We start from the raw sequence: 18,420 nt of genomic DNA, 5'->3' as shown, positions 1-18,420 counted from the left end.
TATATATATATATATATATATATATATATATATATATATGTAGGTATATGTTATATTCAAAACGTTTTGTACTAATCATTTGATTCGATGAATCCACAAAGATATTCGAGAAATTCAGCAATTTTTTTTCAATTCCTCGAACGTATCTTCTTGCGCTCTTGCGAGAATCCTTTTGCTACTTTGCAGAACGGACCACGACGCAAAATAATATGTACTTTTTGCTACGCTCCGATCCAACGCTGACACAACATTTATCACTGTCGACCGAACGTTCGATCGTGGCTTACCGTCGAGGAAAACTCGACAAGAAACCGAGAATCTTGGAAATAGCGAGGATGAACAGGTGTAGAATACGTACTTACTTTCTACGGCGTGCGTCGACCCGAATTTCCTCTCTCCCTTTTTCAATTTTTTTCAACGACATTTTGATTATCGCGTTTAACTTATTGGTATAACTTATTCGTTAACATCTCAGTCCCTCACCGTCCTCTCCTCACGCCTGTGTTCTTCTTCGTCTCCTATTTCAAATATTTTCGACACTTTCACCTTTACGCAATATGATTTATCCACGTGTATTTCTTTTTTCTTTTTTTTTTTTCTTCTCGTAAAAATAAGCAGTAAAGGACCAGTTTAACGGGAATAGTTTAATAATAGTTACGGAAATAGTAAAGATTTACGAGAGCGCAGAAATCAACAGCAAGTAGACGTAGGCGTTTCTGATAATAGAGATCAAACCGCAAGTTGCGTGCCACGACCGTCGCTTTCCTCCCACATTTTCTCCTCTCCCTTTTGCATTTTTCGTGCTTATCGGCGCCTCGCGATTAATTACGTTGAATTACTCGTACTACGGCATATAGGTACCGACTAAGGGAAACACACGTCCTCGTAAGAATCTTAACGATTTTTATTTCACCGTCGGACGCGTTAAAAGAGAGAAAGAGAAAGGGGAGAGAGAGAGAGAGAGAGAGAGAGAGAGAGAAAGAGAGAGAATCAACGTTGAAAATCCATTGCTAGAACATTAAGCATTTTAACGAGGAACGCGTGCGTATTGTCGTCTCGAATCGAGAAAGAAAAAAAGAGAAAAAGAGAAAGGGAGTTCTGTGTATAGCCCGCGGTCGATAATTCACATCGCGATAACGAAATTGTATAGCTCTGTATAATATAATAATGGCCGTCATTTTCATCGATACGCCGCCGGTAGTAATCTGTTTAGAAAAATCAACGATTAACTGGGCCGATTTTAAAAGAGAATTTGTTTTTCCGATCGATGTTACTAACATATTATGCATACATATGTACGTTCACGTAGCGCTTACATTAACTTTGCCACGATCGTAAAGCTTCACGGTTTATGGGATAAGCAAAGATTATGCTTGGATACTGGATATTCGATCTAGGAATTTTAATCGTTATGTTTGTTCGTTTTGCAAAGTTCCCGTCGACTCTGATAAATGGAAAATATATGGTAATGCGTAAGCATTCGCCAGTCCGTCCGTTTCTCTGTCAGTCGTGTTAAGAAGGAGAACGAAATAATCGATGAGAAACGAACTATCGACGAAATTTTATAATGTCGAATGCTTCGATCATCCGAGAAAGATATCTCGGTCGCAAATGAGTATAAAAGGAATCAGAGCGCGTAAAGGTGCTGGCAACTTAGTTGGTAGCGTAGCTAGGTGGATAAGTAAGTGCGACTCGGGGTTGGAGTTGGGGTTGGGGTCGGGGTTGGGATTGAATGTTAGAGAGACGGCAAGCGGCGGCACCGCTTAGGAAGAAGCGAGAATCAGGCTTTCCTTTTATATTAAAGTCGGAACTCTCTTGCGGAATTGAAATACTGGAAGTAGGTACGAGTGAGGTAGGAAGAGCTATCCGAAAGAGAGAGCGTGCGCCAGTCATAGAGAGTAAACGGCGAATAGAGGGAAAGAGAAAGAGAAAGAAAGAGAGAAAGAGAAAACGAGAACGACTCTCGTACGGAGTAATTAAAAGTCTGAAACTCCCTAAGTCGCCTCAGACTGCGCGTAATTTGTAAACGCGTTCTTTCCTTCTCCGCGAAAAAAAAAAAGAAATAAGAGTAAGCTAGAGAAAGAGAGAAATAAAGAAAGAGACTCGCCAGCGACACTTATCCGACCCTTCTTTTTCCTCCCTCGCACCTAACGTGTATGTCCATCTCTTTCTCTCGTACAACCCGTGTATTTTCCTTTGCACGAATCTCACGACGTTTACTCTCCGTTCTTGTCTTTTTTCCCTCTCTATTCCTCCTTTTCTCTTTTCCTCTCTTTTTTTTTCATTTTCTCTAATTTCGTGCTTTCCTTTGTTTCTTTTCTCTCTTCTTTCTTTTCCTTTTTTTCCCCTGTCGAATCTTTCGTCTATAAGTAAAGATATTTGCATCGGATCACGATGTAAACCGATCACGATGTCTTCCTTCTCGTTAAAGATCCGAGCAATTTCTATTTGCTAGCGTCTCGTCGTTTCGTTTTTTAGCGCGTTGCACTGTGATGAAAGCGAGCGATGGAGCGTGCAACGCGTTTTCCCTGGTTTTGCTTTGGTTCTCGATGGAATAAAAGTTGCAGCGAGAGGATGGACGCGAGAGAGCGAGGATAATAGTAGGCCGTTGACGAAGCGGTTTGGGGATAGGAAGAAGCGAAGGATGGCGGAAGGAACGTTTAGGTTGATAGGAATGGGGAAGAGAGGGGGTTGAAAAACGCAGGGTAAACGTAGAGTGGGGGAGATCCGGAGCTTTTAAAAAACCGAATATGAGCGAAGTGTCGGGCGATGAAAGGATGGATGCAACGCTTTGAAGCTCGATATCCGTACTATCCCTCTGCTACCTATCTCTCTCTTCCTCTCTCTTTTTCTCTCTTTCTCTCAAACTCATGTTCGCTTCACGCTTCTCTTTCCACACGTTCGAGTTAGAGGCAACGGCATAAAGAGAGAGAGAGAGTACAGACTCGAAACTTGCGGCGGCGCATCGAGTTTTTCCTGCTGGCGGCTTTGAGCGGACGTTGATAAAGAGGAAAGGGTAGATGGAGAAGTGGTGAAAAAATATGGGCAAAGCGCGGCAGGCCGATGGTGATGTTCCAGTGTTGGACGTTTCGAGGTTCGTCGCGAGAAACGAGAGAAAGGTACATAAAGAGTGAAATAACTCGAAATATAGAGATACAAGAGAGAGAGAGAGAGAGAGAGAGAAAGAGAGAGAAAGGGAGGAACCAGGATCTCGTCGGAAAAAAACTCGAAAATTACAGGTGCGATGAACGGTCGATTTCGTCCCTGCCGTTGAGCCCTGGCTAATTAAAGTTTGTTGCTCGCGGCCGTATGCCGAAAGTCGCGCTGAAGCGAAAGCCCGCGTCTCTACCGGCGACCTGCGTGTGTACACGCGTACAAATGAAAAAAGAAAAGGGAGACGAAGGGGAAGGGAGCGAAGGAGCGCAAAGCGCAGGAACAAAAATACGCACGAGTGAAAAAGCTCGCTCGGCAAGCACGATCGTCAAGGCTCAAAGGTAACTTGTCGACGCTTTGCCTCGACTTTTTCTTCCTTTTTTCCCAGTCTCTCTTTCTCTCTCTCCCTCTCTCCCTCTCTTTCTCTCTCTCTCTCTCCTCTCTTCCCCTCTCGTTTTCCCTTCATCTCGGCCTATCGCTTTTTTTCTTTTTTTTTTTTTCATTTTTTTTTTCTTTTTTTTCAAACACATGCTATGACGGTTTACACGCGCTGTCGCCGTGCTCTTTTAATAATCTTATTCGATAGTGAATTTTGGAAATCACATGTATATACCGAAAAGTTGATTACGCATTTAAGTTGATTGCGCATATCGTCTAGGGTTCCTTATAAAAATGATCTTTCTATCTATCGTCGTCGTTAGTCGATGCTTCATCGTGACATTATACATATATACGTACATGTATACGTGCATACGTATACATCTATTGCTCTTACTGTTTTCATATTTTCTTATTCGCACAATTCCACGAGAACTTTTCTTATCGTTATTCGCTCCGTTTCAAATTCAAGGATTTGACCTACCATCTTTACGATGAAATATCGCGAAGACTCTCAAGAAGCGTTTTCAGAGAAAAATTTGCGCTACCTACTTTGCCGTATACGTTGCGAGCTTGCGACGTAAAACGACGTATCTATTTGTAGTAGTGGTGACAGCGTCAAGTGCATACTCGTAAATCGTTCGTCCGCACTAAACCGTGTGCGTTTCGTAGAAAAGTATGAAGGTACCTCGATCGTATTTATGTCGGCGATACATTTAACAACCATCGACATAGAATTTTATAGGTTTCAGTTTCGAAAAGACGATACGGGTTCGCGCAATACTCTTGACTCTTTTTCGCGGGTAACGTTATAGAAATCTACCACCCTTCGTAGATACAAGGTGCACCCATGTAATCGGATCTTTATAACGCGCCAGTGCTCGCTCGTAGAGCGAGGGGATTAGAGAACCGTCTTTTCTCCATTTTATCGAGCACAAGTAAGTTACGTACTACGTATATAACTACATAGTCCGCCAATACCACGTTGAAATTTTTCTAGATAGACGCGAGCCCTTTGACGCGATCGCGATTCGATTCGAAATCCGTTGTGGTAGAATAAGTAACGGTAGTGTTTGAGAGATAGAAAAAAAAAGGTACGCGATGGAAAGGGACGATGAAGTCTATCGAAAAATGAACGAGTATCATTTTATTCCTGAGTTCTGACGAAGGTTACGAAAAAAAGAAATATGCGAACAAGAGGATTGCTTTTCCGATGGCGTGCGTACAAGCGGGATACTACATTTTGAGTATACGTTAATGGTTTTTCTTTTTTTATCCTTCTCGAACTCCTACCCATTATCCTTTTTCCACTATATAATCCAGATTTTAGAGATTTTTAGATTTTTTTTCTCTCTCGTATAACTTCTCGTTAGTTCTCGTTTCCTCTCGATTCTCGACGCGCATGAGTTCGTAATGGCATCCATGCGGAGTGATATATAATGGAGTTGTTTGTTTCACGCGAGAAGGATGAAGATTTTTTCGTGGAAATTCGAATGAACAACCGTGCGAGAGAGAATTCCCACGTAATGTACGAGCCAAAAGGATCGTACAAATTTATATCTATCGTTCGTCAAATGTGGGCGCGATACGTTTTGCGCAACGACGTTACTCCGATTGACTTTTTTCCACGATGGATATACTACGAAAAAACGGACACACGTCGAATTGCTGGTTTTATTGAACTCCGCGATAGCGTGCTCGCCCGTTTTACGAATCTAACGAACCTAACTTTTTTCCCCTATTTTTCGCTTCTCTCCCGTATTTTTTCTTCCTTTTTTCTTCCTTTTTTTTTTTACTTGTTTTCTCGGAAAGTGCGTACTTCAAAGGCTTAACGATTTTTATACGGTACGATTGTTTGTCTCCTACCAACGAGTTCATTGTATTTTCGTGTATTCACGTTCCTCTTATCGCGAAAAACCAGGTCAAAAATGATCCGGAAAAGCTCGTTTCATTTATGCGGTTACTCGTTCTTTTTTTTTTTTCCCTCGCAATTCTTTTTCATTGATTCACGTGTAGAGACGACAAAGGTAATAGATGAAAACGCAATAAAAGTCGAAAATTCGAAAAAGCAATCATTGTTTACCATCGTTGCCGAAATGTGCAATTAATTTCATTATCATCGATTCAGATACGATCCGGAGATTCTTTGTTGAATATAATTGGACCGTAGAGTAATTTTGACAAAGGTATTATCGATCGAGGTTATTCAAAAAATCACATAGCAGATCATTCTATCCTCTAGGACACGGTGTAATGTTTCAATGGACTTTTGTGAAATATATTCCTACCCTCAGAGTATCTCTCATTCCACGGGATCACAGCGGTCGCTTTTATGGTCGAAATACGTTGGTGTAGTTCTTCGTTCATTGAAAAACACTGGCCGATATGAAGTGGAAGACATTACGAATGAAGAATTATAGACGTCAGCATTTTCATGCTGAAAAGAATTTATATATCCAAGGGTTGGTTCTTCTCTAATTCATCGTGTCCCGTGAAATCCGTTTTCGGTGAGGTTACAAAATTATTATTTCACCTTTTACGATGGCATTATATTCTTTTCGATATATTTTTCATCCACGCGTCGACTCTATTCCAACTACTTTAGAGAAATAATTGTTCGTCCGTCCGTAAGTTACTTTCTTTCGGATATAACGAATCGCTTATTATAATTCGAAATTTCTTGGTATTTTTATCGGAACGTTTCTCTTTCATTGTTCGACTTCGTAACAAGAAGTAAGCTCTTGGAAAGTGTTTACAAGCAGTCAGGGAATTTGTACGAGCAGAAAAACTTTCGTTAGTTTCATTGTACTTTGGCCCTTCGCGGCAACCTTCCTTATCGGTTTCTCGTCGTTTCGCATTTACGACCAACTTCATTACGACTGCCTACCGATATTTTCCGACGATATACGAGAAAAGTTAGCGTAGTTTTATGGCTGCCCTCGACCGATATGATTGAGTTACTAATAAGGTAACTTTTTGTAGGAGCTTTCGAAACCGTCGGCAGCGGCTAGTAGTAGTAATGTTGATTTTCCCTTTCTCTCGCTTCTATCCCTTCTCTTTTTCTTCCCTTCCCTTCCGTCGTCGTCGTCTCGTCTCGCACCCCCTAAAGTCTTTCTCTCGGGCGCGTCCTGAAAATTACGAGTCACGGACGATGAGCTCGTCACCACCGTAGTTATGAAAATGAGCGTTATCAAAACTGTACGTAACTTTTAATAAGTTGACAGAAATTATGTTCGGTGTATTGTTTTAACGTATCCGTTGAGACACGCAGGGATGTCTACGTTGGCGGACAAGATTTATTTATTTTCTTTTCTTAAAGAAAGAAAGAGAGAGGGAGAGAGAGAGAGGGAGAGGGAGAGAGAGAGCAACAATGATTGTTTATTTCATTCGTTCTCGTTTTCTTCAAAATGATATTACAAACAACGTGAAGCGAACGAAGCGTGTAAATAAGTACGTCCTTTCTTGTTTACGTTTCGTAAATCATTTACGATGTTTCTTAGGAAGACACCGATGTTAAATCTCTCATGATATTTCTCCATCGTCGTATCGATTTACACTTTGTTTTATAAACATATTAACGTACGATCAGTTTATTTGTGCTAAGCTTTTACTAGGTAAGGTATTAATAGAATATCACTTAGTAAAACTCGTGAGAGAAACTGACCGATCAAGTTCATCGTTTGCGTCGAGCGTATAGCGTTAAATATAGGACGGCACGGATGGTATTCCATTAATCGGCGCGTTAATTAATCAATACTGCCAACAAGTTCCTTCCGATAATCGTACGCGTTACCTCGCTAATCCAACCTCGATTGATAGTAGCAACGATAGAGAGAGAGAGAATCGGGAATCGATCGATCTCGATCAAATTCGAGTGGCTTCTGTTTACTTAATTGCGAACAATCTTCTCTCTCTTCATCTCTCTCTCTCTCTCTCTCTCTCTCTCTCTCTGTCTGTCTTTCTCCTTCTCATTTTTTTCTATTTACGCGAATTTGCCGTTCCTCTTAACACAGAATATAACTGCGCGATATGAGAAACACTCGATGTCGGATAATCGCTTCAAACGACGGAATATTTATTATCTGTTTCATTGTAATTATAAGAACGAATGGTTTAACCAAATCTCCGATATAAACATTAGACGACATCGTCTATAGAAACGTATACACGCGAAAACAAATTTTCTTCGCGCGAGAGCATTTACGTTCGTGTAAGCGCGCAATTTAGTCGGAATATTGTTTACGACGACTCCTATTCCATCGTTTAAGATGTTGCTTTTAAAGCAACCATCTTACTTACGACTTACGAGATCGGAACATCGAATTCACGGGGAATGATCTCATCCGTTCGATATAAACATCGATTATAGCAGCACGTAGCTTCAACTCCGTTAGCGTTTAAATCGATCGTTCTCTACTATTTGTTAAAGAGAGACGATCCAACGTTCGACCATTTCTCTTTCTCTCTCTCTCTCTCTCTCTCTCTGATTCTCTAGATTCGAAGAGCCCTCTCGGAAATTTGCACTGTTTCGCGTTCTATGGACTCTCGGCTCGCTGTCGTCGATCGATAACACGACTTCCGTTTTACAATTAAGGCCGGCCACTTTACCTCCCTATATTTTATCGAAGTGTAACTACACGAGTATCCGGAACACCCGGCTACATGTAGCATGCGTTCCCTAAGGTGAATGGCAATAATTCGAGACGTGACCTATCATTTCGCCGCGATCTCCTCTACCCATTTTACGTACTCCTCTTCCTCTTCGTAACGTCGACGGTAGTATCTTTTAGGATGGTCATTCGAATAAAAGAGAGAGAGAGAGAGAGAGAGAAAGAGAAATATATATATATGTGTGCGTGCGTGCATGTGTATGTGTTTATATATATATATATAGCTTAAGATAAACCGGGGGATTATGTCGATGAAATATACAAGTACGAAAACCTACTGGAAACAATAATTATTTGAGTATTACGTCTATACGTTTTGTTTATTCCATTCGCTCGATTATTTTTCTACTTTGCCGGGTTCTCTTACATAGCTCGAGTAGTATATACCTGACGATAAATATTATAAGATGGCAACAATACGCGGCACTCGGTGAATGCAAACGAGAGGATTTATCGACAATATCGCGCCGAGACTGAAAATCTTCGATGCCCTTTATTGCGAGAGAATGTGTCACTGTCGGTGAGGAAAGCGTGCCGGCAATATTTTTGTGCTACCGTTCGTATAACAAGAGAGGAAAGAAAAGATTCCCATCGAGAATTCTTTCACTCTTGGAATGTAAAAACATATAGTCCTCTTTACTCTTCTTCTTCCTCTTCCTCTTCTTCTTCTTCTTCTTCTTCTTCTTCTTCTTCTCATTCTTCTTCTTATTCTACTTATTCTTCTTATTCGATTAAATCCCTTTGCAGGCCCTAATTACGATTCGAAAGCTTCCATTTCCCGAGCAAATTTTTTTATTCCACTTTTTCGGCTGGCGGCATTTAATCGATATCGGATTAAATCTACTATCTACTATCAAGAGTACCGATTTCGAACGGACACGACCGAATAGTTTCCGGCGAGAGATCGTCGGAGCTAACGTGCTACTTTTCTTGATGAATATCGACGAATTAAAAATAAAGAAGGGAAAAAAAGAAGAAGCAATCGATCACGTTCCCTGCGTAAATTTCAAGCCACGAGTATCCTCGATTTCCAAGCCACAACGTATTTTCCGTAATTTCGATCAATGTCATCGAGCCGGTTTCATCGATGAAATTGATATTAACTTTTGTGCGAATAACGGTTACGTACACAAATATTTTCTCTCCCCTTTCGGTGAAGAATTTCAAATATTCGAGAGAGAGGAAGAGATAGAGAGAGGTCATAGAAGTGGATTGATTATACTCTCCAAGTAAAAGGGGGCTAGCCATAAATATCGAAGGACAAGGACAATGGTGTTTCCCGAGCGTAGAGATTTCCGCGTAAAGGGGGTACCCGGACAAGCGTATAATTAGCACGTACGGCACGCACATAGGCGCGTTGCGAAGCTCACCGGATAGCGGTGGTCGGATGGGTTGGATGGGTGATCGATGAGTACCATCGATCGGGAAACATCGTGGACTCTATGGGGGTTGACCCCCTCGAACGCCACGAATTATGCACCGTGGATGCAAAGTGCATGCGAAACGAGCCTCCGGTCTCTCTATCTCTTTCTCTGTCTTTGTCTCTATCTCTCTCTTTCTGTGTCTTTCTCTCTGTTTCTCTCTCTCTCTCTCTCTCTCTCTCTCTATATATATATATATATATATATATATATATATATATACCTATCTATCTATCTATCTATCTCTCTCTTACTCGCTCCGTTTTGTCTCGATGCTCTACCCGAAACGTGGCACGCTCTAGACGCGAGTTCACGTCCATGCATGATATAGATATGATGTATTATACATGGCTACGTATACATACATATGTACGTTCTACTGAAAAGATAGTCTGGAGTACAAAGTATTCCAACCGTTACAGCACGAATATACCAGCCAACGTCCCACGAGAAGTCTCCTTTCTTTCATTTTTTCCTTTCTCTCTGTATTCTTCTTTCACTTTCTTTCTCTCTCTCTCTCTCTCTCTCTCTCTCTCTCTCTCTCTCTCTTTCTTTTTCTTGTTCTCTCTCTTTTTATTTCAGTTTATATTTAAAAAATTTTTTTGTATCATATCTTTTTCTTTACGTAGAATAATTTTCTCTGTAAGCGTATTATCTCTTTCATTTAGGTACTTCTTATTTTTGCTAATTATTATCGTTTATTTTATTTTATACACACACATACACACACACACACACACATAAGTTGTATACCTTTGCAAGGCACGAGCAATAAATTTATTCACTCTTTCTCTCTGGTTTTCTTTTTTTCTTTTTCGTTTTCATCCTTTTCTTTCTCTTTTCCCAACCCCTTACTCTGTTACCCCTATTCCTCCGTCTCTCCGTTTCCTTCTACCCATTATTCGAGTCACTCGTCGCAGTACTGGAGTACGAGAAAAAACACAGCATTCTCTTTGAGCGTTTGCATAAAAGGACCTTGGGTTCTTGGGAAAATCGAGAAAGCGAGACGAGATCAAACATGCTGTGGGAGGTCTGCATGTTTCCTCCCGCCCGTTTCCCCGTTCTTTTCCTTTCTTCTGTATTTGTCTTTACTTTTTTTTTTTTATCGAGCCACGTGTATAAGTAACGTAGGGTGGAAAACGTAAAGTTAAGTGCGTATGGTGATTTCGAAGGGAAAAGCGAATTGTTTTCACTGTAACAATCCCTACCAGATTCGGATAAACCTGTATCGTTATTAGTCGATCGAGGATAGTCATAAAAGATATCTCGTAGCAATATCGTTGAAATCGAAGGAGGATGATAAGAGAATCTCTAGTTCGCGTGGATACTAAGGAGGAGGTAGAAAGCTACGGAGAAGAGTAGATGGAAGAGGTAGAGGAAGAGGAGAGGTCTTGGGTAGAAGCCGCCGGCTAATACGCTTTCGTGGAGAAACTCTCCGATCCTCGAAACGACGACCTTTATCCCCGTCGCTATGACGCTCTTCCGTGCTCCATACTTGATATCGTATTAAAGTTGCAACGTGTCCCAAGGCGATACGTCTCTCGTCGATAGAGGAGTAACACGACGTACAAGCGTACCTACTCGTATACACATGGATGTGTTTCGAAACAACTCGCTTCGTCTAACGCTCGTCCATCTTACAAATTTACCGGAAACGTTTGTTACACAGGAGACAGCGAGAGAGAAAAAGAGAAAGAAAAAAAGGAGAGAGAGAGAGAGAGAGAGAGAGAGAGAAAGTCACGATTAACGTATTGCTTCGCGTATTCGTTCGGTGGCAGCACACTTTTCCTTGAGAATTTCGCTTCGCAAGGCCTCTGAAGTTTCCTTAGGCACGAGATTAATCGAGATTAATCACGCCGATGGTACACGCGTGTCTGTGTTTATGTTCGCGCTTGAAGCCTGCCCGATTACACGCGAGGCTGATAATAGATCACCTCCATGCCCTGTTCACGCTCCTACCCAGGTAATATCTCTGATGCCTGCCTACACACTACCACTGTCTCTCCTTCTCTCTCTCTCCCTCTCTTTCTCTTTCTCTATCTATCTATCTATCTATCTCTATCTCTCTCTCTCTCTCTCTCTCTCTTTCATCGTCTTACTACTATCTGATCTCAGAACAATCTAAAGATTCCTATCCATCAGAGACGTCGACCTGTTGTCAAAGGAGTGACAAGCGACGTGCGTCTTCTTCCGAAACTATTACGTTCATTGTCATGACATTCGGGGAAGAAGGATAGAGAGGAAACACTTAATTGCTTCAAACGACCTCTCGCGAACATTACAGCTCAACGGATTACTTTAGAGAGAGGAAGCGAATGAGAGAGAAAGAGAGAGAGAGAGAGAGAGATGACTGGAAGACGCGTAGGTACTACACGATTGGTTGGTTCGCTTGTCACAATTCATGAGTACACACAGAGAGTCTGGATAATGTGTATTGCAATTACACGGGGACAAGGACCGATCCTTCGGCGACATGCAACATCCTAGTCTCTCTTCCGGTCGAGACCCTTTCAATCTGGCTGGTAGTACGTACCTATTATCTATCGGTGCGGTAGCACTCTGTTTACAAAGTCTACCCTTATGAGGAAGAGAGACCAAGTAGGTGAGCGACCTAAACGCGCACGGTGACGATAGAAACGTTGCACAAAGTACATACACAAGCTGCGACATAGCCGATCATCGATGGCGATGGTACCTCGTTTATGTTGTACGTTGTACTTCTGTCGATGGCCGTCGATACAAAATTTATTGGTAATAGAGTGAAAAAAATAAAATTGCCGAAGGAATAAAAAAAAAAAAAAAGGGGGGGGGGGAAGAGAAAAAAGAAACAAGACAAAAACATCGATTTATCAATCGGACCATTGGACCGTGGTGCGTCGATGAATCGGATAACGCATACGATTTCTTCGTCTTCCTAAATATACCGTGCTCTCTGCTTTAAGCTTACACCGTTTTCGCTACCTTTTCCAGCGTATCACCTTCACCGATTCATCTACCACGACCAGTACCTTGAGCCTTATCTGCTTGTAACTAGTTCATTACTAGACGCTAGGGTTAATCTGCTACGTAGACGGCCGGGAGCTCTATTATACGTGGTAATCCGTGTTCGCGCTTCTACACGCTTCTTCCCCTGGCTCTTCGAAATCGAAAAATATCATGTTAAACCCTAGTCGATCACAAATAACTTGATTTCTCATCGATTCTATTCCAATCGTATCCCTTTTGTTGATCGGAATCGATTCGTATAAAGATATCGATTACTCGAAGCGCCGAGATAGTTTATTGATAACTCACCGTTTTATCGATCTCCGTTGGCGTCGTATTGTTCTCTGGAAGATCTCGCTCGGGTTTTAATTAACGCACGGCAATCAGCGTGTAGCGTATTTTATAGAAACACCGATAACTCTTTTCGATGGTCGTTTTATTCTATCATTCGGCGATAACGGTGTGTATTCGAAGTTTTTCTAGATCACAGCCCATAGGTACGAGCAATTCGGTAACAGGACGTGTATCTCTTTTTCAACGAGATGAATACACAGATACATACGAAACTACGCATGCATGCACGCACTCATATACAGGCAGCGTGTCACTCGTCTGTAGAATTAGTTAGGAAGCTAATTGCACCGCCACCTCGTTTTAATTCCATTATACGGGCTGCGTCGTGTAGATGCAAATTTCTATCCTCTACCTACTATCCCCTTCCCCCCTCTTCCTTTCTCCCTCTCTCTCTCTCTCTCTTTCTCTCTACCCTCTTTTCTATCCCTCTGGCAGCTTCTATCCCTCTTCTGACATCATCTACTTTCTCTATCCACCCTCCTATCTCTACCTCGGTTCCTCTTATCTTCACCCGTCTTCTCGCTTACTACCAGAGAACTTTCCGAATTATCTTGTAACGCGAGACGACATCACCGCTCGCAATTACGGTTGGCACGTCTGGAAGATGCTGTACATGCAACTCACTTCCTCCATCTATCGTACTCGTTCTCTCATATTCCTCGTGAAGTTCTCTTTCGTCCTCTTCTGCTATTAACGAACATATTCCGCTTGCTTTCAAAAGCATACGCATTCGTGGAAATGCTTTGCGAAATCAGGACGGTTGATTATTGAATTGCATTTAATTGTGTCGACTTTGGTAATATGAATTGTTTCTCTTACTTCGGTTACATGTGTACGAGATTAGAGAAATCACGTGGAAACTTTTTATACCTTCGGGATATGTTCGTATTTTGTATCGTTATTTGGTATCGAATAACGGACGAACGTTTGTTACGTTTCTCTGTTTTTTATTCTTTTCTCTCTCTCTCTCTCTCTCTCTATCTCTATCTCTCTCTCTTTTTTTTTTATTATCATCATTCAATCGATATTTCCATATTTTATCCGACGTAACTTCCAGGCCGTACGTTTATTCATCCACGAACATCATATTTATGTTTTAATTCATCTTCTATTTCTAGTTCGAATTGTCGATTATTTTTGACGTCCCTTTTCGAGGACGTAGACCGATTATTTCGAAAGTAATTCCTGTCGTCGAAGATGTTGCAAAGTCTTTCTAAGGCCCCAGAAACGTTAATTACAATCTTGTCGAATCGTTCGTGAGAAAACGGAAAGCGACCATCGTACAAACGAAATTCCTAACGCTCTCGTCGAAAAGTTTTGGTACGTATGTATACATTGATACGAACTTGACGATTCGTTTAGGATGTTTGCCTAATAGTTTACCGATGCGGATTCGACTGGCGATGTGCTCGATATGTTTGACTTGCACGATTAAATCTCTCAAGTTTATGTTGCTACTCTATCGGATAACAGTAGTTGGATAGGACGTTTTCCTCGTTCCCTCGTCGTTAGGATTGCATCTCCGATTTCTTTGGTTAATCAAACGGAATATAGAACAAAAATTGTATCAATTCGTTTGAACCATTTTTTACGAGAAAGCGGGGATGAGTCCTTTCGTGCTTTTAATATCGTTCTCTCCGATCTTTTCATAAATCCTCTTTCGGCATTTAGTATGCAAAGATATACGTGTATTAACGTGGCCTCGTTTATCTCGGGACGATTAAGAACGCTTAGTATCATGCAAAAAGCGCATTATCCAGCGCGACCATGAGCAAACGTTATTATCCTGAATGTGCGTCGTCGTTTCTTTCGCGAGCAATGGCCGTGAATGCAGTTTACGTAGCACACTCTCTCTCTTTCTCTCTCTCTTACTCTTTAAAACTACATCTCGTTGTCCCGCGTTTGCTTAATGGCACGGAATTTTCCCCGTTACACCCTTTCTCTTCCTCTCATTCAACCTTTCTCACTTTTCCTCGGTCTTTCCGAAGGGTAAGCGGAAGAAAATCGCTTGCGACTTACATACCTACCGCCATCTTGGGGAAAATTTAATGACCGATCTCTATCTACTCGCAACATCTACCGTTCACATATTTCTTACATAATTGCCCGGATTAAACCTAACTCTTGGGAAACTACGGGAAAACGCATATTAATGCGCTTACTCGAGATATTCATGCTCGTTAATCTCGGATCCAGTTTCGTCCGATTTCATTAACTCGCTCGGCCGTCTAATCTCTCTTTCTCTCTACTCTCCTTTTCTCTCTCTCTCTCTCTCTCTTTCCCTCTCTCTTTTTCTCTCTTTCCCTTATTATCAGATATATAGAACGTAAGAAAGAAGAAAGTTAAGAGAAATGGAAAGAAAAACTGGAGGCCGTCCTCGTCGTTATCTGTCGATTTAGTGATCGCTCGCAAGAAGTTCGCGAAAGTAATTTGAATTTGTGCACGACCGCAGAAATTCGATTTGATACTCAACGTGAAATGTACGTAACGAGTCTACGAACTATCCGAGAACGTTTCGCTCGGCACTCGATCCTCGTGCTGCGGGTGGCGAAACTTCGGTAATGGTGTAATTCGTCGAATAATTAGCGTTCGCTCTTAAACGTCAAGAGAAATCAGATCCTGCACTTAAGCCGACCTCCGACCGATCGAAAGAACAAACAACAAAGGCGAACTTGTTCGTTCGAACTGACAGAGATCTGTAGATATTTCTCTCTCTCTCTCTCTCTGTCTCTCTCTCTCTCTCTCTTTCTTTTCCTCTCTTTCTCTCTCTCATTTTCCTTTTTTCTCTTTCTTTGCCTTTGCAACTGAATCACAACTGCAAGGTAAAGTTCAGCATACCTTCGCTATATGTGCATACGAATTCAGCTTCCAATGCTTGTTTCGTGCTCACGAGACTGCAGGTAACTTCAGCATCTGTTTGTACGACGCAAACGAACGATCCGTTCGCCTTGCGACGGGCAAACATACTCTCTTCTAGAGTTCAGTATTAGCGCCAACTAGCGTCAGCTCAACGTAGAACGATGATTTAACGACAGGAAGAAAATATTTTCTCTCTTTTTAATAATATAATCAAATAACGTTGTTAATCGGTGATCGAAAATGCGATAACGATGGTACATACCCCTATTATCTGTGTACGTATTTTCTCGATGGGAACGCAAAGTAGTTACGTTTGATACCGTTCATGCATCGATGGAATTGCAGAACCACGGAACCACGGATGCTACACGGTCTGTTTCGCTGGGACTTTAACCGGCAGGGGTGCTGACCACCATGGACTAAATAATGGCACCCACATCCGTATGCGCTCCGTTCGCTCCTACTCACCTCCATTGACCTCCAGGATTTTTCGTTAAACTGTAACGAATTCAGGAACCTACGTCATTAGAGTTACAAATTTATTCGCACATCTGCGTGACCTCGTAGAATGTTTGATACTGCTCTCTCGTCCTGTCTCCTTTTATACATCAATTTTTCGAGCTGGCAATGACGTTAGCTCGATAATAGAAAGGAACACGTTGATAACACGTATTACGTAACCACACTTGGGACACACTACCCTTCTGAATATCACTAATTTGCAATTCGTACTATCTAGCTGGTACTTTTGATCTTGTCGCTTCTCTCATTGGCTCGATAACCAGCTCAAAGTTGTCCGGCTCTAGCTCCCTCACACATTTCAGACAAGGGAGAACGTTACTCAAGGGACGTTCGTATTAACGTGTGTTAGGGGAGTATACGTTAACTTTGACCCTGGGCTCTGTGAAAGTGAGCCTATGTGCGTTCTCTTTCTCATTTTCTCGCATCCGTACGCGCGTATACACGTGCATATATACATATATATCTTACACATATACTCAAAGGAGGTCCTTTAAGAGGAGGGTCGATGTAAAGGATAGATTTATGCTGATCAGAAATTATAGGTTAAGTCTGTGGTCGCGTTGACTCGCGCATTCCCCGTCGTAGTGCATTAATCAAACCCTCCTATCTACATTCGTTTACTCTCCCTTTTTTTCCTCCCTTATTTCTCTCTTTCTCTCTCGTTCACACTTCCCATCGTTTGGAATTTTATTTAAAGATTTAACCTTGACGCTTAATGTTCCGAAAGTTCGTATTTTCGTAATTATAATTTAACGCGAAGATAGGTATGTACGTTCATCTGAAATAAAACCAACTCGAGATAGCACGTGGTAGAAAAGAGAACAATGAAATAAAATAAGACAGAGGGATAAGAAACGATGAGAGGTAAAGAATGACAGAAAGGGAAATATAGTCGGAAAATGATTGTCAGATAAAAGACCGTGGAAGAATGAGATAAGAAAGAAGGCGAAGGGATGGAAAAAGAATATGACGCGAGCCATTGTACAGGACAAAAGTCGATCCTCTTGTAGCCATGTATTCGCATACGTAATCGTATGTAATATGTATTACAACTTTGTTTGAAAACTGTTTTCTCTTATATTCTCATCGATATTAACTGCGACTATTAAGCGAACGAAAGAAACAAAAATAACAGAGAACTGAAAACGAACGAAGGAATCCGAATAATCAATATGATTATTATTACGTGCATTATTATTTTAAATATCGAAACGAAACAACAAGCATTCCAATCAACGTCCAAATTCGTTTTCGAATACAATGAAATAAGATTAGTTCTCGTCGCCATAGGATATCGTAAAATTATGGAAGATTTATTTATTAAAAATTTTCTCTATCGATTCTGTTTTCAGTCGTTAAAATAGGAAACACCAGTTCTCCATTTGTTCGTTCTCATTGTTAATCCTGTCGAGTTGTTTACTCTGTCTTATAGTGCGTCGATCGGATTACACATTTAAATTTGTTCTTCCCCGTAAACGTCGTGGATTCTCTCTTTGGAGAAATTCTAAAGTTTAGAAAGTAGTTTAGTAAGCGGCAAAGATCACCAAGACAGCGTTGTAACTTCTTGTAAGTTCTTTGCTTTCTTTTCGCGACTTCTCTCACAGGTGGCTCTAAACGTAAACACCACGTAGGTAGACTCCGTTCGCTGACATAACTTTTAGCGGCAGCCCAGCCGTTGTTTCTCGCACGTTTTCCTCGCTTCGAGGATAACCAGCCATAGAGAATCGTTACCGCGAATAGTCGATAAAATAAGCAACGTGGTCTATACAAGTACGTACATACATGGTCTAGGTTTTCTATTTTCTTTTTTTTTTCTTTTTTTCTTTCTTTCTTTTCCTGAAAAATTATCCCAGAAAACTAAAACTATTGTCACTTTTCAACGTAGTCACCCTGTACACACTTATACATTTTTCATAACGTCGGACGTCATGAATGCACGCCCGTATGAACGATTCTTTAAAGGTCTGTTTTGCCCTCTGGAAAATCGCTGATGCAAGATCGGCACGATTGAAAAATGAGCGACCACGGAGAGTTTTGGAAAAAGGAACGAAGAAAAAAAAATCGTTAGGTGCAAAGTC

The 18,420-nt window shown here is 41.3% G+C and overlaps 2 protein-coding genes and 1 long non-coding RNA gene across 9 annotated transcripts in view; 2 read left to right on the top strand and 1 right to left on the bottom strand.

Annotated features, from left to right (window-relative positions):
• LOC122637981 (E3 ubiquitin-protein ligase MYCBP2) overlaps positions 1-18,420 on the top strand; it is a 164,771-nt gene that overhangs the window by 33,505 nt on the left and 112,846 nt on the right. The window lies entirely within an intron of this gene.
• Positions 1-18,420, bottom strand: part of LOC122637989 — a 74,569-nt gene that overhangs the window by 23,578 nt on the left and 32,571 nt on the right. The gene's annotated exons all lie outside the window — the stretch shown is intronic.
• Positions 2,320-12,424, top strand: LOC122637993. The gene is made up of 2 exons (XR_006329330.1): positions 2,320-2,937; positions 11,327-12,424. It is a non-coding gene; the product is annotated as an uncharacterized LOC122637993 (long non-coding RNA).

Source organism: Vespula pensylvanica, chromosome 2 (genome assembly GCF_014466175.1).
Source record: "Vespula pensylvanica isolate Volc-1 chromosome 2, ASM1446617v1, whole genome shotgun sequence".
NCBI lineage: Eukaryota > Metazoa > Arthropoda > Insecta > Hymenoptera > Vespidae > Vespula > Vespula pensylvanica.
Note: the sequence above shows the minus strand (reverse complement) of the source record. Positions and strands in the feature narration are given on the sequence as shown.